The sequence below is a fragment of the Lepidochelys olivacea genome (genome assembly GCF_965140295.1).
Source record: "Lepidochelys olivacea isolate rLepOli2 genome assembly, chromosome: 4".
Taxonomy (NCBI): domain Eukaryota; kingdom Metazoa; phylum Chordata; order Testudines; family Cheloniidae; genus Lepidochelys; species Lepidochelys olivacea.
This window is the reverse complement of record NC_140414.1, coordinates 32,116,938-32,139,078: the sequence shown is the minus strand read 5'-3', so window position 1 is coordinate 32,139,078 and position 22,141 is coordinate 32,116,938. Positions and strand designations below refer to the sequence as shown.

Below are 22,141 nucleotides of genomic sequence, written 5' to 3'. Positions count from 1 at the left end.
TATAAAGTGGTGTAATTTATTTTTTTGGGGGGGAACAGAAGCATTCCATATTTAAATGTACTGGAGCTTTTATAATGTAATTTATCATTTCTGTTAGCATAGAGTATCCAATTATATCTTTTGCATAATGTAAAAATCTTAACCCTCACAGTAAATACAAACATTTTAAATTTATGGTATATTTGAATTTCAATCATCTTTGTCATATAACACTCGATAGTTTACTGCAATATAAATGAGAATACATCCTATTTGGTGGCTTATTTTTCAGGTCGTAAATTATATACGATGTTCACATTTAAAAAAAACCCCTAAACATCAAACATGTCATCAGGCAAATGTGAATGAAGCGTTGGTCAAGGAAATTTGTTGGCCTCTTGTGAAGTCTGGGACGATTACCCCTTAACCTGTCATAAATTACCTTGGTTATATCTAAGCTGAGGGCCACTGTTTCTGTGATAACACATTTGGTTTTCTTTGTCTGTGTTGGGGGGCGGGGTAGGGAATCCATTTTATGAACCTGTTTCCTTCAAACGGTTCTTCCAACTATGATTTCCCTAATATTTTATTAACTAACCATGGTTGCAACTGGTCAATATTTGGACCTGTCACAGAAAGCAGGGTGCTTGTGGAAATGGTTTTGGGGACTCAGTAGAGGGCCCCCATTTCTCTGAGTTACTTCTGCACCAATACCTCAGCCTGCCTGTGCTGCTGGGGGGGCTACATTTTGGATGAGCCATAAAACTGAAACTCTGGCTCTTTGCCAGTAAAGTTCCCCTCTGGAAAACCAGGGGTTATTGGTTCCCAGCTCTTCTTAGAAAAGTAAAGAACCCCATGTCCTGTCCAAATACCTGTTGGGTTGTCATATTCTAATTGTATCTGACCTAAAATTCCCTGGGCAGTTTCAGTTGGCTGTCCTATTCTTCAACACAGTTTCAATGTTGCACTCCCAAGGGGGCTGCATCTCACTGCTTGGTGAAGTATTACTTGGATATAGTTTCTAAAGTACTTTGGGCCCTTGGGGAGAAAGATACAAATAAAGGTCAATGTCATTCTTTACCCCACAAGTGCCTTTTCTCTCCATCATGAAGAGAGTAAATTTCAAGCATACTGCTATTTCTTCATCCCACATTTCTAGAGGGCAAGTGCCTGGTGCAGTCGCAAATCAATAATTGTTTCTGCCCCCAACATTCTTTCCAGATACTAATATGCATTTATTTTGAAAGGCTTCAAGCTGGCTTGCTGGTTTGGCATCAACCAGAGAGGTGGTTAAAAAACTAAATGAAGCACAATGGCAGGTTCTAACTGGTTGAGCTATTGGAGCCTGGGCGTAGATAACCAGTTCTCTTGGACTCTAAGAGCAGTGAGAAAAAAGTGGCCCTGCTCCTCTACTTGTATCCTTATGTTTCTGTCCAGATGCATGTGCTTCTGGGATGTGGGAGGCTTGTTTTAGTTAGGGTGACCAGCTAGCAAGTGTGAAAAATGGGGACGAGGTAGTGGGGAGTAATAGGGGCCTATATAAGGTGCCTATAATATCAGGAGTGTCTCTATAAAATTGGGACATCCGATCACCGTAGCTTTAGTTGGCCTTCCAACATCATGGAGGGATCTTTGTTACTGGATGAAGAAAGAAGGGAAATCGTTTTAAGGTAAAAGGTGGGAGTCTTTCACAAAGTAAAACTATTTCCCCTTGTTTATTTCCCCTCCTACTGTCCTTGTAAACTGCTGGAAATGGCCCACCTTAATTATCACTACAAAAGGGATTCCTCCCCCCTTACCCCCCCCCTGCTGGTAATAGCTCATGGAGAACTGATATTCAGAGCGAAGTTGTACTGGACAAGCCTGCAAACACTTGGGTGAGAGGCATTGCACACAAGCAGCACCACTCCTCGCCCCCATGCTCCCCCACACTGAGCAATCAAGGGCCAAGTTCTGCAGTGTTTACTCAGCTAAGATTTCCACTGACTTCAGCAGGAGATTTTTTCAGAGTAAGCACTGCATAATTTGGCTCCAAGAGAGGTTATGTACACCACCATCCTTTCCCTTTATATAATAGTTAGCCACTTACCTGTTTCTGAATGTTTCACTTGCATCCTATCCCTTGCATTAATTTCAGTGGAAAATTAATGGATGATGACAGCATAACAGATACAGTGGGAGCAATAGAAAGTGAAAGGGCTCTTATGAACTAACTGTAGCAAAAACAACAGCCGCATAGATACAAATAGTGTGGTGGAGTATATTGTAAAGCAATCATATTGCTTTAATCCTGCCGTTCTCAGGTGTATTAAGTGGTAAAAACTACAGTACACATGTAATGTGGTATATGAGATTCAACATTTGGATAAGCCTACTACACAAGCAGATGTCCCTGGTGCAGCCTAGCCTGGTTTGCTGAGGATAAGAATGAGTGACTGCTATAAATCGCTTCCTTTTTTAACAGTAGCAGATTTCTGCAGCCTTGGTATAGTGCAATTGGAATGTTGCATGTAGTTTGGGGCCTCTCACTATAAAAATGACACTGAAAAGTTAGCTAAGATTCAAAGGAGGGCAACTAAAATGCAACTAAACTAAATGTTAGAGGATATGATGCACAGTATATAGATGTTGATGGGATATTCTTTCTCTCTCTCTCTCACTCACACACACACACAATGAGTAAGAGGAAATATGATACCCTTGTATATAATATCTTGTATAATAAAGAGACCGAACACATACCGCCTGATCAAAAGCCCAACAGAATAAATGGAAAGATTCCCATTGTCTTCAGTGGCCTTTAGCTCACATCCATATGCAGTACATATCATCTGAGGTAGGTAACTACTATACCCATATTAAATAATAGACTTTTAACAATGGCACAAGGAAGTCAAATTACTTATTTAATAATGATGATGTAGAAAGTCAACAAGAACAGAACTTTCAGCAGGGGAAAAAATAATGGGAAAGAAGGGAAGGGCAGTTCGAGAATAGCTGAAAATAGAGAAAAAAACCCTACAAATAGTAACATTGAGGCCAGCTGAAAAGGGCCAGATTCTGTTCTCACTTGCACTGGTGTAAACCCAGAATAATTCTGCTGAAGTGCAGAATTACACCAGAGTAAATGAGAACACAGTCAGTCCCAAGTTAAATTTTCTACAGCTGGGCCATTTAGGAGGCCAATGAGGAGTCTGCATCTTTACCGTGAGAAGTTTATGGAAACAGGAGAGAGAGAGAGAGAGAGAGAGAGAGAGAACACTGGTCTTAGATCCCAGTCCTTCCATGAGCTCTGTGTGGGGTAAGCCCCTGTCCCTGCTGGAACCCTACTGACTTCTGCAATGAGCTCCCTGTCGGTGTGTGGCTTTGCCTGTGGGGAGCCCTATGGGTTGCCGGAGTTTGCCCACAGAGCTCATTGCAGGATCAGGGCTTTACAGGCCTTCTGGAATCTTAGTTTTCATAAATCTAGCAGTCTGAGGTATGCTGTGTTTTCCAGCCGCAGTTTATGCCCTCTCCCTACCCTTCGACTTTTACCAAACTCCACCAACAAATACATAACTTACAGTTTCATTACATTTTCCCTCTGCGTCATCACCTCTAGTATCAGGGTTTCCTTCCTGCTTCAGAGAGCTTCCATTATGTTTTTATTACTTTTTGGCATCTCCAGACAGCCATTCTAGCCCCCACTTCAGTGGCATGTGCCTCTTAGTATTCTGATTAAGGCCATTGGAGGATGTACCACCATCACCAATTACAAGAGAAAAAAAATCTGTCCTACTTAGATAAATGTCACTGCTGTCCATACAGTGCAGATAAACCTAGGCTTAGAAAAGAAAAGGTATATGAAGCAGTATTATACAGTCAGAGCATGCCAATCCCAAAGGCCACAGCACAGACATATGGGGCCTGATTCTCCTCTCTCTTACACCAGTGTAAATCAGGAAGTATTCCATTGACTTCTGTGGAGTTTACAGGTGCCAAACTAACATACGAGGAGAATCAGGTGTCCGCTTGTTGGAGATTAAAGAGGAAAGATCATAATAATCTCACTTGCCATTTCTGAACATACTGCTCAGTTGCCTACATTGCTCCTTCAGATATTTGCACTTGTGCACACGCACACGTACACAAAGGACTTGGCAGGCTATGAGGTCAATCTTTTCTCAAAGCCTCTTACTGAAGGGATCGGGTTAATCTTTATAGCCAGGTTCAAACTAATTAGGATGACTAGAGTCACTGGGAAGAAAAAAAATAGACAATCTGCCCTTGAGAAATCCTCAGGGACATAGCAATGGAGATGTAACTGCACAGATGCTGAGTCTAAGAAAGAATCTGCAACAGACTGCACTGTGCTTTTGCAGCTTTGTTTTCAGCAGCTTGTGACATACGTGACAAAAAGCAATAGCTCTCTGCTTTATAGGTGAATTGAAAAACAAAACAAAATCTGAATTAAGCACAGATGTGTGTGCTGAACATCTCCGCTGAAAAGGCTATGTGGAAAGTTCAGAGCCGAAATAATTTTAGCTAACTTTTTTCAAATTATTGTTTCCTCTCTGTCAATATTCTTGGCACTTCTTATTTCATTATACATTCTAATTTTTTATTCCATCCAGTGTGACCCATGGGTCAGATTTTGTTCTTATGTGGAAAAAACAGTGTAGAGGGCCTGGAATTTCCACATGGTTTCCTTTGATCTCTTCCATCTGAGTTTGCCCCAACCCAAAATAAAAGCAAAGGGTACTTCTTGAAATCCATGTAGAACTCTGTGGATGAGTCAGAGGTCCCCACACCTGCGCTGGTGTTCCTCCCCTAGCCCCTCTTTCCAGCTCTTTGGCAGTGTGGTCCAAAAGGGATTTTCATATTATGGAAGGGCTTTACGGGAAAGTTAAAACAGCTCCAGCAGATCCCTGGCTCTGATGGAGGACCCTCTGTGAGGTCTGGAGGTAGAGGTACAATGTGGCAGCGATGTCTATGTGCTCAGAGGGACATAGGTACACAAGGAGTCCCTCTGACTATGGATCCGCAGGGCAAGAGTTGATATTTGTGATGACAGAGAATGATGCATTCTGGAATATTCTATGTGAACCAAGATGTGGCACAAGGATTTCAGAGTGTAAAAATTAAAAAGAATTTTAGAAAGATGAGTTAAATTTTGTTTCTGTGCTGAATGACTCCCACTGTCTCATTCGTAGGGACATAACATTCACTGTAGGAATATGTGCTTTAAAGCATGAATGGAATGTGAGTAATGTATCACTAATCACTTTTTAAAAAAAACTAATCTTGACCAAGATTCTCGTAAAGGTGAAAACTTCAGTGAGGTGTATTTTCAGTAGTTTCTGGGGGCCGGGAGAGGAGGGGAGAAATAATCATGCATTTGTAAGATGTCATGCTGGGCACGGAAAATCACTAGTCGTTTTTGAAAAATCTCAGTGCATGTTTCCTGAGTTTTCAAACAGTCTCTTCACAAAGGTTTGTTCTCCTCTCTTGCAACTCGCCCCCTCCGTGTATTCAGGTCTAACTGTTCCCCTCAAGGAGAGCTAGATTGAATTCCCATCAGAACTTTATTAAGAATAAACCTGGTCGCTATCACACATCATTTTTCATGAACTATAAGCCTCACCTAAACCATCTCCTACCCCTAAAGACCCTACACGATACCAGTGCTGGGCTTTGATTACAAGACGCTAGCATCCAGACTCCCAGCTGCTGTAAAGAAGTGTAGTTTCTTTTAAGTCAGTGGAGCTATCCCAATTTTCTCCACTTGAGGATTTGGCCAGAGAGCTCTGAATCTGACTCTTTCTATAGTTGGTGAAGTCACTGACCAGACTGATGTCCCTAGTATCTGGTTAGCAGATTCTGTACAGATAGAGAATCAGATCCACAGATGATGTAAGCTAACGTAACTCCATACACTAGAAGTCAATGAGCTGTGTCGATTTACGCCAGCTGAGGACTTAGCCCAGTTACATTAACCACAAGAACTCAAGAAGGCTCTTTTTCAGGTGCACACCTTGCATGTGAAAAATGTCACTGTGTGGCAATTGTTATCTATGATTAGGGAGAGCTCAGGAACCAGTAGGAAGTGGTAGGTTACAGTGGCCTGTGCATTGTAAATATAGATGTGAATGGGAAAATGTGTAGCCACATTTTATTTTGCCTCTAAATGTCACGCTGAGTTGCTTTTGTGTGTTTTATGAAAACATATTCTTAAATATTGTATAAAATGCCTAAGTTGTTCAGAATTAAGCTTTGAAGAAAAGCAAATGCAAAAGCTACCAATGTAATGCACAGTCTGCAATGCAAGCAGATGTTGCTTTTGAATGAACATCTTCCATTGCTTAGCCTCTGGCTGCAATGACTGCCATTCAAGAGAAAGATGAGGAAGCAACTTGGCATGCTGTGGATGCTGGGGGACATACAGTATGTTAACTAAATAGTTGCAAATTCTCAAAATGTAGTGCCTCTAAGCATGCTGGGTGGACTCCGTTTTTAAATGTAATTAGAGTGCTGCTCGCCTTTGATAAACATAATTTCTCTTTAACTGAGATTATTTACATAAATCGGGAGAAAATAAGGTGGAATTGATAGGTTGTGGTTTAAACGCAGCTTTGCTTTAATACCACTTGTCAAGATAAAGAAAACTGTGCGATAATAAACAACCAGCTACCATGCATGATAATGAGGGGGGGGAAAAAACGTAGGGAAATACTTTGAGACTCTGTTCATGATGCTGTAGAAACACACACACTAAACACGTCTGGTGTGTGTTTGCCAGAATAGCAGCTGTGCTGCCAAAGCTTTTAGGCTTTTGTAAACACTTTGCTTACGCCACTATGTAAAATTGTTCTGGCCCTCTGTGTCAGGCAAGCTTAACCCGCAATATGGGGAGTCCCTGGGTGTAGGCCCTAGTATAGGAGCATACAAGGGGGAAGCCCATGGGAGGAAGCGTGGCCAGAGTGCTGCTGTACTTCAACAGTTCTTGGCTACATAAATGGCCCTTTGGGGGCTGTTGCAGATGGGTGTCATTTAAAGAAGCCCCAAGGCTGCTCTAAATTATGCTGGGGACTGGGAGAACTCAAAGATGGCTCTAAGTCACCTTTACCCCTCTCATCACTTTCCAGGTACGTCAACTGGAGTTGTGATTCAGCTGACAATATGGACCGTAATATTTATTTATAATCAAGCATCAAAATTGAACTGATAACAAGAGTCACTTTCCAATGGTGCTATTTGCAGAGCACAGAACTATTCCATGTGAGTAAGAGTAGCAGAATCAGGCCTATAAACATTAGACTTTTTACACTGCCTGAAAAGTTTCTAGTAATTAACAATATGAGGAAAGGATGTTGCTTTTTGTAAGTACTAGCATCTGAATTCACAATAAAGCAGTGAGTCTGGTTCTTTGTTATTAGCCGAGTTGTGCTATTCATTATTCACAAGTATCCAGGCATTTGTAAAGATGTTTATCCCAAAAGTATTGCAGAAATGATCACAAATGAATATCTGTCTGCAGATTTATAGCCAAAGTGAATTTTGTGCTATTTCCTATTTGTCGTTCATTATTCTTGAGTTCAAAGAGATTTAACCATCATATCAGGGAACAGAAACAAGAGCAAGTCACTTAGGTGGTCACTCACATTCCATGACTAAAGAATAGTCAAAGTGAACAGTCTGGTAACAGCCCAAAAGTTGAAAACTGTTCATACAAAAATAGTCAGCAAACACTTCTGAGTGACAAATCCTTTTGCAGAAATCAGGATCAGTGCTGGAAGGACTTGGGTACAAGAAGAAAGGCTTAAATTTACATAAAATGTAATTCACAGTGAATAATTTGACCAGCTGTTGGCTGAAGTTTCTATTGCTGTGGGACAGCAGTAAAATGCTGTCCATGCAAAACCCCACAAAGATACCTACAATATGTACTTTTCCTCACCAGCTTATAAACCCTTACGTTCTCATCATGAGCAGTGACTGGAGAAAGCAGGTCAGGTTCCCTCAGAGGGATGTACAGGTGGCAAGGCCTGCAGAGTGCTGTATGAGATCAGAGAATTTGTAAATGGTCTGATAGGGGAGGGTGAGTTGTGCACTGGGGACAGGCAGGGGAAAAAAAGGAAGGTAGGACAGCAAAATGAAAGCAGCTGAAAAGGAAGAATACAGCTGTGGGTCTGCATTTCTACCAATAGAATTCAAAGTTATTTTGAGAAGACCTTCCCCAGTGACATGCTTTGTGCGTTAGAACTTGGCTTGTATGTTGTGTTCTTTTTCCTCCACCCTTCTTTTTTTTTTTTTTAATTTTTTTTTATTTTAGGTCTTGTTCCTGCAAACTGCTCCATGCAGGTGTGCCTCATGGAGGTCAATTGACTCAAGCATGGCTATGTATGGGCAAAGAGGTCTGCCTGGGTGAAGCAACATGCAGGATCAGGACCTTATGTTATAAGCTCTTCAGGACATGGCTTGTGGCTTACTGTAGCTTTAAGAAATGCCCAGGACAATGCAGTCTAATCCAGATTGGCATCTTTGGGTGCTATCACATTAAAGCAATAGCTAATTTATTATAACTAGTAGGAAGTGATCCAACAAAGATGAAATAGCCCTACTGTTTCAAGTTATAGAGGCCTGTTAAAGTCAAATCCATCAAGTTACTGATGCATCAGAACAAAGACTGAAAATTGCCCAAGTAAATTAATGACCTGAGGCTGTTTTATATAACAACTCCCAAAAGAAGGTTCATTGATCAGATTTCAAGTCACTTTTACGCCCACTCATGTGTTTTGTTTGTTTTTTAATTACGATCTTTATTTTCAAAAACTCCTCTCTACAGAGTTCAGAGTGTTTCTGTATCTGAAAAATGTAATGTAGTGAGCAACATGGGGAAATGATATTTATTCAGGGAGTCGTTGGTGCCCTTTTATTTAGAACTGGAGCCCACTAAGGCCCCAGTCCTGTTAAGACTTCCATATACACTTAACTTTGAGCACGGGAGTAGGTGCACTGACATCAATGACTATTTGTGTGCTTAAAGTTAAGCATGTGCTTAAATCTTTGCATGATCAAAGCCTAATGTATTAAGTCATTCATTTCTATGTCGAACTTGTCATTTTCAAAAGATGTGTCTTAATCACTTTTTTGGATTAACTCAATAAATCGTCCTGCACTGTAGGTGTAGTAAAGCAGCACTTAGGTGACACTAAGGATATGGCTACACTGCATCTGGGAGCCAGCCTCATGCTGGCAGGACCCCCTCTTCCCCATCACCACCTGAGGCTTGAGAGCCCTAGCTCCAGCCTGAGGTGCAGCATCCACACAGCTATAATTAGTACATTAGCACCAGCCCAGCTGCCAACACAAAAGTCTGTGGACCTGAACTTGGTTGGGGGGGTGGGGGGGGCTTGTTCCCAGGTGCAGTGTAGACATACCTGATAGGACCTACACTGTAGTGTAGCTTTGACATTGGCTCTATTGTGTCAATAACTTAGTGTGACTTCAGATGCTTGGAAGGCTTGTGGACTGCAACTTCCTGGCTGATGCGCCACTGAACCACCAGGTAACTTGGAGAGTTTGGATGCCAGGTAAACCACAGATTGGTGGGAAGAGGAAAGAACTGGCACCAGGCTCTCCATAAATATTTAGGTCCAATTTCTCAGAAAATCATGCATTCAGCTGTACATGAAAAAAATATATATTTGCCCAGTTGATTTACAGTATGGTGATTGCATAGGTAGACATGGTTCTCGTGCATACACATTACTATTTATACATCTAATTGGTCATATGCACACACAACCACTGTAGCTGCATGTGCAAATTATGTACAGACGCATGTGCACACATCTCATAATCTGCCCTGTAGGCGCATTTCCTAGTCAGTTTATGAACCTGGATCTATAAGGTCGACAAAACCTACTATACATGAACCAGAGATTATTGCAATTTTTGGCTGCTTTGAAACAAAGGCATGCTGACCTACAAAAGCTGATTTGGCCCCATAGGATGTGGATCTGATCTCACTTATTAGTAAAATGATTTTAATCCTGTGTGAGAGATGAGAATCAGTTCCACAGTGTCTTGGGGTGAAAGATGGCTTTTCCACATTGTAGTTGGCTCCCAAGCAGATGAGAGTTGCATTTGTGAATGATGGTGAACTGGTTTCAACATTATTTGTTTACTCAAATATTTCAAACAAATTCAGATCCCTGCCCCTCCCCCCCACATACACTATTCAGGTCTGAATATGAAGCAGATATCTGTCTTATACTCCAAGCACAGCTTTATGTTGTAATATGCATTCACGCCCAAGGCCCTCAATCTGGTTTTTAAAATGGGTGGTGTGCTAAATAATATAGGTGGCCTGTTAATTCTGGCACTGGGGAGGCAGCGCTGAAAGACTTTTACCTGCTTTAAGTACAAAGAAGGGCTTTGGATAGAGACTTGTAGTGATATTAAAAATCTTCACCTGCCTAGGAACTGGGACAATATTTATTGCAAGCAATAAATATTTGTAAATTTTATGTGGTGGTTTTCGAATGATATTTCATGTCTAGTTTTATTTTGAGCTATTTTTTAAAACTTCAATTCCTCATGAAAACAAGTTGTATAGCTTATAGTATTACTCTGGAAAAATGATTTCCATAAATAAAGCAAGATGCAATGGAAGGGAGCATATATAAAGATTAATGCATCCGACTTTTAGGTTTATAGTGACTAACTGTAATTCCAGAGACTTAAGTTATTGGAAAGAAAATCTCTTATGGAAACAGGCAACAAATCCAAAACTACCTGAGCAGCATGAGCAATTTACTTTCTCTTGACTTAAAGAATTGTAGTTTTATAGCCATTTTCCTTGAGTTTATTGATTTCATACACAGTTTTCTACAGTGACATAATGCACCTGGGTTTTAGACACACAGAGAGACACAGAGGGTAACTAATGCTTGTCATTTGTCAACCTAATGTAATCAGTGTGGTCTAGTGTTGCCTTCATTGTACAGAATTTCAAGGGGAGTGTTCCCTTCAAACCAAATGCCTCCATGGTGAAAAAAAGAAGGAACAGGATGATATAGGGAATAGAGGTGAGTACATATCAATTCTCGTGCTAATCAATTGAATGCAAACAAAGGAAGCTACTATAGGCTTCTGATATCTTTCATTAAATAAGTATATCCTGGATCCAGGGAAGAAAGTGAACTGGTACGGGCTGGTACAGCTTACCGGTAAGAAGCCGGTACCGGCCCGTACACAGCTCACATTAATGTGCTGCCGTGGCAGCACTTTAACATCCCTGCCCCTTTGCCGCCCCCACCCCCCCCCAGCAGCAGATTTAAAAGGGCCGGCGATTTAAAAGGGTCCGGGGCTCCAGCCGCCACTACCGCACAAGCAGTGGCCGGATCCCCAGGCCCTTTAAATCACCACTGGAGCCCCAGGCATCCTGGGCCAGGTGGCCTGGAAGGGCTGGCTGAGGGATGCTGACCCCCCACCCCTTCTGCCCGAAGCTCCGCCCTGTACCGATAAGTCTTCAGAGTTACTTTAACCCCTGCCTGGACCATAAATAATGAAATTTCAGTTGGAAAAGTATTCCAAAGTTTGGATGGTTATAAGAAGTGTATGTAAAACTCTTTAAGTCTGTGTTTTAAAAAAAAATAACCCCCAAACTGGAAATCTTGTGAGAACAGACTTTCATAGCATTTCTGTTCTTTCCTTCCTTTTGGTTAAACTGGAAAAGCTGAGAGAATAACCCCTCTCAAAACATGTTGTCACTTTCACTTTCAGTACCAGCAATAAGTTAGAAGTGAAGAATAATGAAAATGCAGAAAATAATGTAACTTATCCTTTAGCATTTTCAAATAGAATACCATAAAATCAAAAGCTGTGCAAACATGCAAGCAAAATGATGGAAAATATACCATGAGTTTGCTACTCAAAGAAACGTGACTGTCCTGACACTAAGTGTGAGATGCTACAGCAAATGATTATTACTGGCATAGGCTGGGATTTTCAAAGGAGCCTATGGGATTTAGGTGCCCAACTCCCAGTGAATTTTAATAGCATACTGTTGCCTAACCTCCTTAGGTCCCTTTGAAAATCCCCACTGTAGTACTTACTACTATGAGTAGTGCTGTTGATATCAGTTGGACTCACATTAAAAATATTTCTCATGTAGAGGTATTTATGCAGGACTGGGCCCTAAATGAATACTGTGTCAGTGAATAATTTAAAACTAAAAGTTAATCACATTTTTGATACCTTCAACAACAACAAAAACTCAAACCAAAGGTTTGGTTCAGATTAAGCTTATATTTTAGGCAAGGATTTAGTGCAATTATTAATTCATCAAGTGGAGATGAAATATCTGTGCTTAGGTAGGAGAATAGCATTCATTTGTACAATGTTATTTTAGTGAGTTACTATGCTTTCAAGCTGTAATGATCCTCTTGCAATCTATGCATGATATAGCTATGTCATTGGTGTACCATGCTATTGACAGTGTGTGATCTACAGGGTGCACCATTAAAAACTCAGTATTTACTAACCCAGGTATCTGCAATAACCAGATTATTTTCCTGTATCTGAATAACAAAAAAACATTAGTACCACATTGTTGCAGAATGGCAAATTTTGAATTTTTAAATGGTGACCACTGTCACTAAGTTTATCACTAATGGCCATCTTAAAAACAAAAACCAACAACTCAGTTATAGTTTTGCAATCTTAAAACAAAAAACCCCTCATATTTCCAATTATGAAAATGCTGCATATAGTTTGGGCAAGCCAGTCTGAAAATAACCCAGACCAGACAAAAATCTTACACCTCCCAGCTGTCCATACTAAGCCCAAAACTTTATGAATGCTTATAGTTATTTTCCAAACCAGTCTGTTAAATGCTCTTTTTTCCCCACTGATTTTCCTGTTTATCTAGTCTATCTATTCTAAGTAATTCATCTCTCTCCTGGTTACGTAGTGCCAATCCAGGACCCCATAAGGAGGTTAGACCCCCTTTGTAAAGAAACAAAAGCTTTCTGTCCTCTCCCTTCTGTTCTCTTCTCCCCTCCCCCCTCCACAAAATCTTCTCTAAATCCTCTCCTTATCTCTATCTTTAAGGGCAGATCTGGTGCCCTGAACTCTGCCATCTGCATTCAGTCACTGCTCTATGATCCCATGCTCTCCCAGTCATGATTTTATAGACCTCTATAATACCCCACCTTAGTCCTCTCTTTTCCAAGCTGAAAAGTACCAGTCTTATTAATCTCTCCTCTTATGGAAACTGTTCCATACCCCTAATAATTTTTGTTGCCCTTCTCTGTACCTCTTTCAATACCAATGTATCTTTTTTGAGTGGGGTGACCGCATCTGTACATGGTATTCAAGATCTGGACATACCATGGATTTATGTAAAGGCAATATGATATTTTCTGTCTTATTATCTATCCCTTTCTTATGATTCCCAACATTTTGTTAGCTTTTTTGACTGCCGCTGCACATTGAGTAGGTGTTTTCAGAGAACTATCCACAATGACTCCAAGATCTCTTTCTTGAGTGGTAACAGCTAATTTCGACCCCATCATTTTATATGTATAGCTGGGATTGTTTTCCAATGTGTATTACTTTGCATTTATCAACATTGAATTTCACCTGCCATTTTGTTACCCAGTCACCCAGTTTTGTGAGATCCCTTTGTAACTCTTTGCAGTCTGCTTTGGACTTAATACAAAACTACTCAAGATAGTTATCTGCAAATTCTGCCACCTCACTGTTTACCTCTTTTTCCAGACCATTTATGAATAAATTGAATCGGACTGGTCCCAGTACAGACCCCTGCGGGACACCACTATTTACCTCTCTCCATTATGAAAACTGACCATTTATTCCTACCCTGTGTTTCCTATCTTTTAACCAGTTAATGGGGGCTCTCTGGGACAGAAGGGCAGGAAGATTAGACTTTCGAGGTAAATGAAGATATAGTTTCCTAAATCAAAGATAGAAATCAGTCAAATGGGCATAATGTGTTAAACTCCTTTTTTTTTTTTTTTTTTTTACGCTGTACTATTTTTCTGGCTTTGGTTGTACATACGTGGTTTTCTTAATGTGATTTAAATACATGCTTATTTTTTTTTAAATGCTCATTGTCCCTGTTTAAAGGCTGCTATCCCCATGTTAACAGTTGCCTGAGATATCACCTGTATTTTATCTAACTGGATAATGAATTCTGGGTTTTCAGTACCCATAATCCCCTTTAAGAAGCACAACAAAGTGCTTTTGCAATTTTGCTCTGATAAAACTCATCTATCATACTTGTCTCAACTGTGTAATCTGTCATTACTGCATTGTGAATTTATTTCCTTGAGCTCCCTCACTCTTTAGTGTTTTGCACATACACTTTCTACCCCTAAAAGATTTATTCGCCTCAGTCCTGACCTCCACAATAGGATAACAGGTATTTAAATAAAATTATGTAAATAATCATTAGAAGCCACTGTTTGCCATTTATTGATTTGGACTCAGATAAGACAGAAATAGTAGGGGGTTGGAAATTATGATAAAATGGGCAATGAATTAATAAAAATATGTCAAGGGTAAGACTGGTGTTATAGGAAAAAATCAAACAAGTGGCCTTACTGGGCAAGAAAATGACTTGTTTGTGTCAGAGATGAACAGTCTCTCTGACCAAATCCAAGATATGGGCTTACAGCTGAGACAAATCATCCTTTCTCTTGGGGGAAAAAACCATGGAAGTGCTAGGAAATAGTTTTCTTGATATCTTTATGTTGAGGTGAAATGGAGGGATAGGCAGGTGTGCCTTTCATCTTACAGGAAAGGGTGGGGATGTGGCCTTTCTGACGTGTGGGAGTCCCAAAATCCATGGTGAAATCCTGCATTTCTGAGGCATTTGTGGGTGGCTGTGGCATTAGCAGAGAGGACTGCTGCTCCCATGCTACTCCCCACTCCATGACAGCTGAGTTCCCTCCCTGTATTGCCTTAAACTTTAACTCTTGATTGGGGTGGGGGTGGGGGAGAAGGGGATTTCCATGTACATGCAAGAATCCACATAAGACAATGCTGACAGGCCAGGGCTATCTTTCATGGGGAAATACCATCTGTCTTGAGTGTGGGAGGGACTGTGCTGCAGAGCATCCCTGGCTTTAAGTTCTTCTTGCCCAAACATGTTCCTTTGTCCCCCAGAACCTCAAACAGGTGAAGAATACCTGATGGGCTTCCCTAGAGATGGAGAGGGGAGAAGTGGCAGCACCAAGGTTCAGACTTCCTTTTGGCAAATATGGGGTTAGTTTTCCATCTTTTATCCCCACCAGAGAAAAAAATAAAGAGGCTGGGATACAGCATGCCCCCTGTTTGCATCATCGCTACTCATTTCAACTAATTTGCAAGTCTCTCCAAGTTAGGGTTTCAGCTCTGAACTCCTTGTCCATGTTATCATTTCTCACAACCTACCATTAACATTCTTGCCCTCACACCCACTGTGATCATTCCTGTACTGTATGAAATGTGGTCACGAGGGCATGGTGACACCACCAAATTGGTCAAGGGGTTGTTTTTGTCTTTAGAATCTGGTTCATTCCCCCCTCCCATTTCTAAAATAGGTCCTCTGCTGAGGCTCTTTATCACGAAGCATGGCTATTCTGCTCAGCCTTGTCTTCATTACAAGTTAAGGTATTATTCATCATTATTTATTTAATATATTTGTTCTCAACAGTGTGTTCGCAGAAGAAGTTTTGAGAATCGGCTCCCTGAAGGTGTAAGCAGAAGAGAGAGACCCTGTTGGATCATCATCAACTACCTTTCCCTGCCAACGTAGGAGACAGCCCCCTGATCGAGGATACAGCAGGCATTACACTTGACTGCAGCCAATGTGCCACATCTGGATAGCCATAGGTATGAAGAATATCATCTACCTGTACATAGTCAGTATGATGGGCAATAATCTAGCATCCTTACCCACCCATGTTGAGCACAGTGTACTGTACGCAGATTGTAGTGCTATTTGTCAGTATTTGTTTTGATATAGCTTGAAAGCATCTATCCCCAAAAGTAGGCACTTGTACATTAGATCTGAAGTATCTAAAGTAATAATCATCCAAACATGAACACATATTAGATTATCCTTATAAGCCACCATATCGTGTAATTAAGTGTGCACAGCATCCTATTATTGCCTCAAATATGCCAGATGAGGAATGCAATTCCTACCTCAAGGGGCTTTTAGACTAAAGGCACAAGAGGGAACAATACAATGCACAGCTTAATGAATATTACGCAGGTGATCACTAAGTGGTGTGCCATTTCAGCTGCTATCCTACATCACGGAATGGGGGCGATTTCAATACGTTTTCCATCTACTTCTATTACTATTCATAAACTCGAGTGAGCCCTTCTCTGAAATGATGAAAAGGCAGCAGCAACTATTCAGTGTGACCTCTTTGCCTGAGAGGCTATTTCCTCTGCGTATAGCAATGGTAAACAATGGGACTAATCCTGAGGTCCTTTTCAAGTTTTTACTCATTCCTCACTGGGTCAAAACTCTCTCACACATCAGAGAAATAGAGTGTGTGAAATATATAAAAAAAAAAAACAAGCCCAAAATCTCCTGAGTTTGTTAATCGAGTCACAAAGAAGAACACTCGGTTTCATGTGCTGTTTGAAGGTTTATCATTCTGACATGACAAACATTCACACAGGCTGCTGGATTAGAAATCACTTCTGGACTCTTGGGGCCAGATTTACAAGAGAATTTAGATGCCTAAAATACTAGTAGGCTTTACAAAGTCCCTTACTTGGTTAGGTGCCTCGCTACCATTGAAGTCAACCTGAGTTGCGAGTGTTCAGCACGAAGCAGGATTAGGCCCTTGGTGATAATTGCTGGCCACTTATCAAAACAAAATGGCTCATCCCTTGCAAAATGCTGGTTATCTGAGCTGTGTCCACCAGAGAACTACCAGTAAACAGCCTGGACCAGTGAGCAGGAGTGGGATGGAGTGCAGGAAAGGAGGAAAAGAAGGAGAGGTCTGCAGTAGTACCATAAAATATATGAGCATGACCCAAAACAGTCCACTTCATCTCACTGGATTTCCAGCACACTTCAATTTTTAGCAGAACAGTTTGGAGGCATGACAATGGGAGGAGATCTCCAGCTGGTATAATGACACTTGGGGTCACTTACAACTAGTACAAGCTAAAGCAATGTCAGGATTATTCTGACTTGTGGTTGGGCCAAATCAGACCCCAGCTAACCCCAGGCTTGGGAGGAGCTTAACAGTAGCATTCAGCCACTTCCCCCTCTGGCTCTGCACTGAGAGGATCTCAGCTGTGCCTAAAGATTATATCTTTGATTTATAATGCAGAGTAGAGGAAATTAAGAATACATTAAAAAACAAAACCATTCCATCTTATTCCTGAAGACACCGTCTTTAAAGTCTGTGATATATTTTGACTCGGCATATAGAATCAATCTGCTGATAGGAATAAAGTTAAAACCCTAACCTTCAACAGGAGTGTGACACTAGCTGTCTGCAGAAAAATCCATGTGGTAAGAAAACCAGTGACACCATTTTTAAGAACAGAGCAGGAGGATAAGAGGGAAGAGGTGGTAGGAGTTAGTCTCCCTGATTTTTCAGAATACCCACCCACAGATTCTGAAAAATCCACCCTGGCCCAAGGGAAAGAGGAAGTTTCAACAAACAAAATTAAATGATTTTTTTAACTTAAACAATGGACTTTATTCGTGAACGCGCTCGTGTATGTAGGTAGGTAGGTAGGTAGGTAGGTAGGTAGGGTAGCAATCAGTACATTCTGCACTGAAATACAGCCACTGCAGTGAAAGCGTGATCCATCAGTGTTCACATATTAAAAAGACCAGGTTATTCAAAGAACAGACCTTGCTCCCAATGCATCTGAAAATTAATCTGCTCAATAAGACAGTAAACTTTACTGCTTTACACTTCATAATGATTGTAGAGTCTTTCAGCACAGATCAGTTATTCACTGGGATTGTAATGGAGGAGTCCCAATGGAAAATGTCTATTGTGTCTCATGCTGTCTTCCCCCACACCCCCTCAGAGCTGTAATGTTCTCTTTTACAGAACCTAATTTGTGATCCTCCATATAAAGGATATTATCTCATTTGTCAGTGAAAGAAGAAACATTTTATCACACTCATCAAAAAATTATGTATCAGACTTACTAACAAGTAGGGTTTTGTTGACAAATAAGACTTGTGAAAGAGCGACTATGTTTTTAAGGAGCTGGAACAGCTGCTTTTATACCTCATATAGTAGAGTTCTAGATTCAGAGAAGAGGACAAAGGTTCTAATCTCCCCTTGGATTTTTGCTGCACATCTGTGTATGGTATAATTAATTCCTACTACTGTAAATAGACCAGATCTTGAAAGGCACTAAACTTCCTTAGCTCCTATGAAGTTGGGGGGACTCAGTATTTCACAGGAGGTACTCAGCACTTCACAGGACAGCGGGAACCATACACTTTTAGTTTAGAAATGCCTTCGAAAAAATAAGGATAATGGACCAAAGCATGCAAGAAAACAATCATGGGAGATATGTACATATGAAGAAGAACTGGGTTGAAATACAGTACATCCATTTATATCTCTGGCCTCAGCTTTTATCTATTCTGGGTGCCTCAAATTGTGCTAACCTGGATGCCCTGTCAACCCCCTTCTATCACAGCCATTCTACCCTACACACTGAGCGCTCTCCCAGTTCCAATTCACCATACCACTGCTTACTCATTTCATCTGCGGTGACCACAAGTAGTGAGTCAATGACAATACATTTCTTTAAATTAAAACAATTATGTTTAGAGCTGGGCAAAAATTGTGACCTTCAAATGTCAAAATTTGAAAATTTTAGAAAGTGTACTATGTTTTCAGTCCAATTTTTGGCCAGCTACAATTTCAAAAAATTTCAAGTTTCAAAATATTGAATCCTGAAACATTTAGGGGAAAAAATGGGGAAAAACTTCCTAAGCAAAATTCAGCTTTTTATAGCAGCTCTTTCTACTTACTATGTCCTTTCAAGTCTGATTCTATTAGGACTTTTATTTATTAATGCAAGTCTTAACTCTGGCTTCAGGTGTGAAGATTAGAAAAAAACCCAATTAGCAATGGAGATTTTTTTATGTAACTGCTTTCATCTCAGAAAATCCTGTTTATTTAAACAAAAAATGAAAGAAAAAGAAATGTAGGTATAAATCAATATTAATCCTTTAGATAAATTTGTAAAGAATACCACACAGAAATGGCTTCTTCTGAGTGCTGATGTTCTCCAAAAATGCAACCTTTTGCCTGCTGTGCTTAAGATCAACCGCTTTGAAACACTGCTCTATATTGACAACTTGCAAATACTATGCCTACCTGTGCATCAGTACTGTTGTAAAGCAAACACCTTAAAACATTAGTCAGCATTCATAATTTGTCTCTCCTATGTTTTATATAATGCTGCATTCTTCTCTAGATGTAGCTAGACACACAGACAGAATGTCCATCTTCAATTTGCAGTGATTTTATCCCACTCCTGGATTTCTGGAATCTTGTTCTCCACATTGATCTATAAGAATTTTGAAAACCCAGGGTGCTGTGAATGTGTAAAGTATGTTTATTGCCACTACAAGAATTGTAAAGGAATTAAGATAACAAATTCTCTGAATACCTCTCCAGAACAGCATGTTTCAAAGAAACGGGAACCAGTCTTTGTGCAACCCTCATTAGCACTTTGGACAGCTTCCCCCAGAATTCAAAGGTACCTGCAGCTCTATTCGTTATTGGACACCACAACCCTTGTAGGGGTTGGAAGGGGCTGTGCTGCAACAGCAGCCCTTCAGAGGAATTCTGGATGACACGCAGAATTTCTCCAGTAGCTCTAGAGCAGCGTGTGGTGGAGTGGCAGCTCCTCCATCTTTCACAGTGGTGCCGTTCTGTAGGCTGGCGTGAAACAGGGGGCCAGGGCCCTGCCTTTACTCGATCCCCTTTGGAAAGGCTAGCACTGCTGGCTGCAGTAGCCTGGATCAGTTAATCTACTCCCTGTCCTGGTTGTAGATGGCCCTTTTGCTGGGCACAAATGGGTAAGGAAGATTCCTCATGCTCTTCCTCCATCTTGCATAGCTGCACAAAGGCAACTGGAATGAGGCCTAAAATATGTATAATGCTCATATCCCCTCCAGCCATTACTAGAAAGATGTGAGTCTATTTATACCGAAAAGCATACATACAAAAGTATCTACTGGTAAACCTTCCACTGAAATTCTCTCCAGGAGAGCTAGTCAAAGCTATACAGGTTCTATAAAGTTTGGGCAGCTGTCTGCTTTCAACTGCCCCCCGCCACCCATTTTTCCTCCATGTGATATATAATATAGCTTCAGGAGCAATTCTGGTTATAACATTATGGAAATGTGGCCTAGCTGGTTTTTATTTGAAAAGTTATTTCATTGCATCTCACTACAGATTTTCTCTCAACCCCAAGGAGTATGTAGCCCTTTTAAGTGTCTCCCATGCTGGGCTGATATTAGGCAACACTTTATGTTTAGATATTTAACAGTCCTGATTACTCTATTTAAATTACACTGTTAGAAATGTAAATGACTTTACTTCTTTTTTCTCTTACTGCACAATCACGTCTCTTGTATCTTTTAAACCTGATTGCTCATATTTCGTCTCCATTCACTTAGCCGATCCTGATAGATTAGTAAGTCAGACAACTTGGAAACAGTCGGAGCTACATAGAATTTGGATCCTATTCTATAAAACTACCATTGACTTCAGTGGTGTTGTTCTTGGTTAACACCAGTTTGTGAGATCAGAAGCCGGTTCTTAAATGTTAGTGTGTCCCTTCATACAGCTTTAGTGCTAGTTAGTACACCTCTTACTCACAGTAATGAGCATTTGCTCATGGAAATAGTCCCGCTGACTTTAATGGACCCACTTGCAAGAGTAAGTGCTTGCCAGTGGGACTAAGATGGACTGCATATATGAGTACTTAAATCTTATTTGATCAATAGATTAACCTGTTGTTGACTTTCATTTTACCTGTCCTTGTAAGTGGAAATAAACCTGTCCCATTATGAAAGAGGTTAGCAATCAGATTGTTCCACTCATATCCAATGTGACGTCATCCTTTTATTTTTTCTTGTATAGTAATTAGGACTAGGTGGACTGGACAATTTAAGAAATGACATTAACTTTTGCCAAGTACTACAAACAAACCAAACCCAAGCTCAGGCCCATCACTATGGAAAGGTAGCAGGGTACTTCTCCAATCCTGTCTCACCAGCTCCTCTCTGACCCTGGCATGCTCTGAAGCCTCCTTGATTCAACTGAGGAGTACCAAGTGGCAGCTGCTTTCTCTACCCTGCTGCTACAGCCCAGTAGCATCCCTGCTAGTCTATTTATACTGAAAAGCTCACATACACCTACTGTGTCCCTGCTGCATTGGTGTGAGGGAAAAGGAAATTAGTTTCTTTATTTGCCCCCCGCCTACTTCCCATCCGGCTATGATATTGGGACTAGCGCCTGGAAGGGGAGCAGGATCAGTGCTTTGCAATGTCCAAAGTGTAGCCAGGCAGGAGGAGGAAGGAAAGGAAGCCATCTTCTCCCTCAGCCTCCACCCCACTCCAGAAAGAAGGTTCAGAGATAAGTTGGAGGGCAGGGAGCATGGGATGAAATTGCTATAGGGTGGAGGCACTAAGTCAGTTTTCTGGGATAGGGTGAGGCAGTGATTAGAGTCATGGAAATTCTACCAGGTGAGGAGAGATGGAACAGACTGGACCCGGTCAAGACAGATAAGAGACCAATGAGAGGTCATAATAGAGGTATGCAAAAAAAAAAAAAAAAGTGCCCCAGTTCCAGGGGAGAGGGGGCACGAGACAGCAGTCACAAAAAGCCCCCAGCTTCTTTATCACTGCTTCATTATTCTCCATCTTCACTCCCCGCTCCAGAATTTGTACATCCCAATACGATAGCTATGAAATATATGGTCCGTTCTGCATATTAGGCCCCATGCTGTATATAACTGAAATAACGAGGTACTACAAACAACAGCTTATACACCGTCTCTGCATATCAGCTCATTTAATGAGAGGCATGCAACAGTCCCTGATGCTTTACAGACTGTGTCTAGAAAGACCATCATCTTGTCAGTGCAG

General features: G+C 40.9%; 1 long non-coding RNA gene across 1 annotated transcript in view; it reads left to right on the top strand.

Annotated features, from left to right (window-relative positions):
* The window catches only part of LOC311519500, a 208,062-nt gene that overhangs the window by 166,724 nt on the left and 19,197 nt on the right, over nt 1-22,141 (top strand). Inside the window, exon 3 of the long non-coding RNA XR_014711291.1 lies at nt 15,686-15,864. This is a non-coding gene — a long non-coding RNA (uncharacterized lncRNA). The remainder of the gene's footprint in view (nt 1-15,685; nt 15,865-22,141) is intronic.